At 40.9% G+C, this 5,651-nt stretch overlaps 1 long non-coding RNA gene across 1 annotated transcript; it reads left to right on the top strand.

Annotated features, from left to right (window-relative positions):
* Positions 1-12: 12 nt before the first annotated feature.
* Positions 13-5,262, top strand: LOC129678486 (uncharacterized). Its single transcript, XR_008720400.1, has 2 exons — positions 13-611; positions 4,131-5,262. It is a non-coding gene; the product is annotated as an uncharacterized LOC129678486 (long non-coding RNA).
* Positions 5,263-5,651: the final 389 nt, after the last annotated feature.

The following is a 5,651-nucleotide window of genomic DNA, read 5'->3' as shown; positions in this document are numbered from 1 at the left end:
CTCATCTGGAGGGTCTGAGTGGGTTCGAGTCCCACCGGCTCTCATCTGAGTGGGGGCCAATTTGTTGGCTCCCCGTCTGGGAGACGGATCTCCAACACAGTCTCCATCTGAATTTTTGCTTTCAGTTTTGCTTCGATCTCGTGCCGCGCGGCTTGTGTCGTGTTTTGTCTGTTTAAATCCTGTGTTTCTCATGTATGTATGTGTTTTTCTGTGTCTGTTTCTTTGTGGACTTGGACTGATAAAAATTTGGACAGAGGACAGTTGAAATTAGAACTAGTTCTTGGCTCGGGAGCTCGGGAGTACACACGGCTGCATGACAGGACACCAAGCAGTGTGCTCTCCCTCCCGAAGGAGCTGAGGAGAAAATGCTTTCAGGTGGCTGGGGAGACGTGGAGCTGGAGCTTGGGCGGGCGGTGCTCGGACACTTGGGAGTCTGTAAAATAACAATGTACAACCAGCAGGGCACGGGCTCTGCAGCCCCGAGACGAAGGGGTGGAAGATCGCCCCGCGCTCGGAGGGGAGGTGGGGCGGCGCGGCTGGACGCCCCGGGAGCTGCCTACAGTGTTCAAGAGAGGCCCGGCCAGAAAGCAGGTTCATGACCTGCGGGGGAGGTAAGCTAGAGTAAAGCTCACAGGGAGCCAAGAGAACAGGCAAGGCTCGTGGGCTTGCTAGGTAAAAGTCCTTAGGCGGGGATTGGCACCTTAGCTGCTCCACGACAGGAGCTGTTCTGGCTGCCGAAAATAAAGAAAAATTCCTCCCCCTTGCCTTCATGCCAGCTCAGCAAGAGAGAGAGAAGAGAGCAGCAGGAGCTCACCACGCCCTCTTGCTCCTCTCTTCCCTCCTCCCACCTAGGGGGCTTGCAACTTACAGATCAAACAGTAATTTAGGATGATTGTTTTCAATTGGTTTTAAATGGTTGATATGATCAAAAATAATTGGGTATGTTTTAAGGTTAAATTCAAATCCTTGTTTAAAACATGTATATGTGCCTATGTGTTTGTAGGGTCTATGAATACATATGTTTAAATAACAACAATATAAATTGCCACATGGTGTGACTCAAAAAAGAACAAAGGTTACAAAATCTCTGAGTCAAAATGATTTTATTTCCTTTTAAGATAAAAAAAAAAAGGGGTCTTGTTCTAAGTTGATATTGGTTCTAAAGATTGGGTTGTTTTCACTGATAAATTTTGGTCTTAAAATCTGGTTTAAACTTCTATTTGATTTTGACTTTGAAATTATGGTTATGCTTTGTGAATTCACTCCTAAAGAAAATACTTTGCTTTGATATTGCAGGGACGAGTTTTAAAAAAAATTGTTCAAATGTTTAAGGCTATAAAATATTTAAAGTTTATCAGGCATTTGGGTATGACAATGATCTTGGGTAATCTGACAAAATTTAAAAGTGTCTCGATCCTTTGGGGAGAATAAAAATACTTTGATATTTATTTTATCAATTTTATTAAATAAAACCCAGCCGTATGATTTGTGCTAATTAAAAAAAATAATAATAATTACAGTTTTTAAAATGTATCTTATGGAGAGCTGTTTGTTTGTTGAGCTGCTTTGTTTAAAAAAAAAAACATGGTCTTGTGGACACAGGGCTCCAGCAGGATCATGTTAGGATAGAAAAGATTTTGATGAGAGTTTATATGTTGTCTAAAAAGCAAGAGAAAAGAAAAAGAATGTCTGGTTAAGCCAGAAAAAGAAAGCTAGAAACCAGAAGGTTAGTGGATGTTGCAGAAGGTTAGTGGATGTTGCAGAAGGTTAGTGGATGTTACAAAAGGCTAGTGGATGTATTATAAAAAGCCAGAGAGTTAATATGATTTGAGAAAAAAAAATTATATTTTAAATATGTTATAGTTCATTTAAAAGGCTGGTGATTCCTCATAACAAAATGTTTTCTTATGTTCTTTTAAGAAAAAAATTCTGGCTGATAGGTTTGGTATGGCTAAAATAATTCATACAGTTTAAAATTGTTCTATACTATTCTGTTATACAGTTGGTTCTAAAACTTATTTAATCACTAAGTTAAAAATGTTAGTTATAAGAAATTATAAATGCTCCACAATGTTTGCTGTATCATCATCAGCACCTAATGGCTATGTTTGGTATTATCAGTCACAGCCTGTGGTAGCCTAACACGAGGCTAGCCACCATGATCTTTCAGGGATAGAGAACATATAAAACTATATTTTTGCTGCCATTTCTGTTTAGGGCTTCCAGCTGAGTTCAGTTACACGTGGTTAGCCGCCATGCTAGTCCAGAGAAAGAGGGTAGAGCCATGAGTTTGTGATCATTTTTGCTCAGGTATCTCAGTTATGTTCAGTCATCTGATTAGTGCTAAAATGCAAAGCTTTTTACTGTTCAATTTTAATGCAAGTGATAGGAACAACAAGATTTGCTAGGCTCTCTATGAACTGTATCTGATTAAAAGATTTGCTTTGATTTTAGTTCAAAAAGAACAGATTTAAAGTTATACTAACAATTACAGTTGGCTATACCTAGTGTCTTTGTTTAGTTTTTCTTTTATACAGTTTAAAACAGATAATAAAGATAGACAAACAGATAACTCAGATATGCTGGCCCTCAGGCTTGTCAGAGATCTGATGAATATGGCATTTTAACTGTGTAAGCTTATTGTGACAGAAAGTCCTAAAATCCTGGCAGTAGCTCCCCCAAGGTCTCCGAGAAGATTTGGGCACAACGACAGATGGCTGCGACTCTGGATTGTGGTATGCTAACCACTAGGCAATATTGCCTCAACTGGCCCACTGCTAGGGCCCAGCCTAAGCTGTGGACAAAGCCGGGGACATCTGAGGAGCCATTGTCTCACATTGTGAGAGGCAAGGTGAGGTCAATCTCTTCTGTTCCTCTTTCCACAGAAGCAGTAAAAGCAGTCTCTCACCTTCTGTGCCTGGCTGGACAGCCTCTGTTCAGGATGCCATGAGACAAGAGCGAGGGACACTGCCTAGGTGATGGACTAAGTAGTCATCTCTGTCATTTTGATAAACACATAGATTGATATATTTATTTAGCTTATAACTTTTCCTTCTCAGGTCTCTGAACACCTTGATGGCTATGCTAAGCTTACGGTAGCTTTACAGCTAGAAAAAAAGACAATTAGATCCACTGTTAGTTCATTGATCAGTTCATTAGCTAAAACTACTGAGTACTAGATCTCTTATTTAGAAAAAGAGACAGGTTTCCCTTGCTCACAAAATTCATGTTAGTTATCTGTGTCTTAAGATATATAACTAGATAAAAAAAAAAAAAGATACAGTGCCTATATAAAGTCTAAAGATATAAGAGTTTAGGTTATAAAATCTAAAATGTTATTATTTGGTCTGAAAAAAATGTTTCAGGGTTGATAAATACAAAAATATTAGAGTGTCTAAGTTGATAAAAATAGTTTAAAACATGTTAAAATTGAGAGATATTTTAGATCTCTCCCCCCTCTTTGCTACTGTTGTGCTTATGTTATAAGATTTCAAAAGTTCAGAGTTTTGACATTTATTAATAGAGTTCTGATAAGTTGATAGAGCACTGCCTGCTTATTATTCAGTCACCAGGTTGAGATTTTAATTTCCTTTGATTGGCTTCTGGAGATAGACTTAAAAGATACTTCTCGTCATGTTAAAAACATCTGTTTAATATATCTGACCCAAAAGTCATAGCTTTTAGTATGGTATTCTTAATATCTGCCATTTCTGAGATAGATTTTGACACAGAAATAAAAAAAAAATCAAGCATCCAGGGTTTAATACTAAAGCCAGTAATGTGTTTAAATATAAAAAAAAATGGCCAAGCTTCATTCGTGGCTAATTACCAACAGCTATGCCCACAAAAAAATGTTACCATAGACACACTTAAGTTATATATAAAGGTTATAAAACAAACAACTGATACTTATTCAGTGGGATGCAGTTTTACCTGTTACTCTCAAAATGTTCAATTTGCTAATATGTTACTTTTCTGAGTATTTAAAATTATACATTTCCTTTTGTGTACTAAAAATTTCATATAAGTTTCAAGATTTGACCTGGATCTGACATAGCTCAAAAGGATCACAGATGAGGTTTTCCCTAATCTTTCCAATTTAATAGATAAATTTTAACTTCTGTCTCCAGTCTAAATTTGTCTCAGCAGATTTTCACCTGTTCAACTCTGTTCTGGGATCAGCTATAGACTACAAGCTGAGATCTGGACTTCCTGAAAACTGACCTGATTGCTCCCTGCCTCTTCCGGTGGATCAACTGACCAGATGCTTGGGACTGCCCTATTGCCCAGCTTTTGACTGGCATTTCAGCCTCCCCAGTCCCTGATGCCTACGTCCAACGGTCAGCATGAAGAAGCTACAGAAGACGGATCTCCGCCCAAATCCCCCCTAACAGGCTGAAATGCTAAGTCAAAAGTGGCTCCCTGACATTAGCTATTATCTTGAGCATCTGCTTAGCTGCTGACCATACTAAATTGATAAGAGATGGTTTAGTCAGTCCCCCTGGTTCACCACCCTCGTTTCCTGTTTCCTCCCTCATGGGCCCCCTAATCATAATTCTCCTGATTCTACTAGTTGGGCCTTGTATTCTAAATTGATCCAGTTCATAAAAGACCGGCTCTCTGTCGTACAAGCGTTGGTGTTGACCCAACAATATCATCAGCTCAAACAACAGGAGACAAAATTTAACTCTTCCTAGGCCCGAGAATGGAAGATTCCATTCTAAGTTAAAAGAAAATGGGGGAATGAAAGACCCCAGCCTCACACTAAGTTAAACATGGCTAATGCCATTTTGTGAGACACCACTGTTTTGTAAAACTCTGAAGGCCAGATGAGAAACTGGAAAATTACTGAGAAATCCTAGCTGTGTCACCCACTTGGGATATCTGTGGTCAGGCTGCCCCAGTCATACTAAAAACAGTTTGTGTTAATCACTCTCATAGATATCTGTGAGACTGTTTCAGCTAAGATAGGGAAAAACAAAATAACAGGTGGCGGGCCACGTCAAGGGGTCATCCTACCCCCCTTGACCACCCAGTTCCTGGAATCTTGGTGCCCCTGCCAAACTTTGACGCAAATTGTGGTCTCGTGTAAACGTACCAATCAGCCCCCTGTAACCATGCCCTCTCGTGTCTGTACCAGTGCTTCTGCCTCTAAAACCCTATAAAAACCCCAGCTTCCCATCTAGGGGGCGCGGAAGTCTTCCGAATGACTTTTCGCCCCGGGTACCCGAGTATCAAAATAAAAGCCTCTTGCTGTTTGCATCCGAATGGACTCGTTGATCCTTGGGAGGGGGTCTCTCTGACGGAAGATACCCTCCGGGGATCTTTCATTTGGAGGCCCCAGCGAGATCTGAGACCCCCCACCCAGGGACCACCGACCCACCTTCGGGAGGTAAGCTGGCCAGCCGTCTTTTCTGTTGTATGTATCTGTCTTGTCTGTTGTGTGCTTCTGTGTCTGTTCTGTTTGCAACCTGAGACTTGATCAAGTCATCTGAATTTGGCGGAAAGTAAGAAGGGGTCGACGGACCCGGACTTCTGTTCTGCTGGCCCGGGGAGCCATCCCCAGGGTGAGAGGGTCTGAGTGGGTTCGAGTCCCACCGGCCCTCATCTGGAGGGTCTGAGTGGGTTCGAGTCCCACCGGCTCTCATCTG

This window comes from Psammomys obesus, unplaced genomic scaffold (assembly GCF_907164565.1).
Source record: "Psammomys obesus unplaced genomic scaffold, mPsaObe1.curated_primary_1811, whole genome shotgun sequence".
Classification (NCBI taxonomy): Eukaryota; Metazoa; Chordata; class Mammalia; order Rodentia; family Muridae; genus Psammomys; species Psammomys obesus.
Note: the sequence above shows the minus strand (reverse complement) of the source record. Positions and strands in the feature narration are given on the sequence as shown.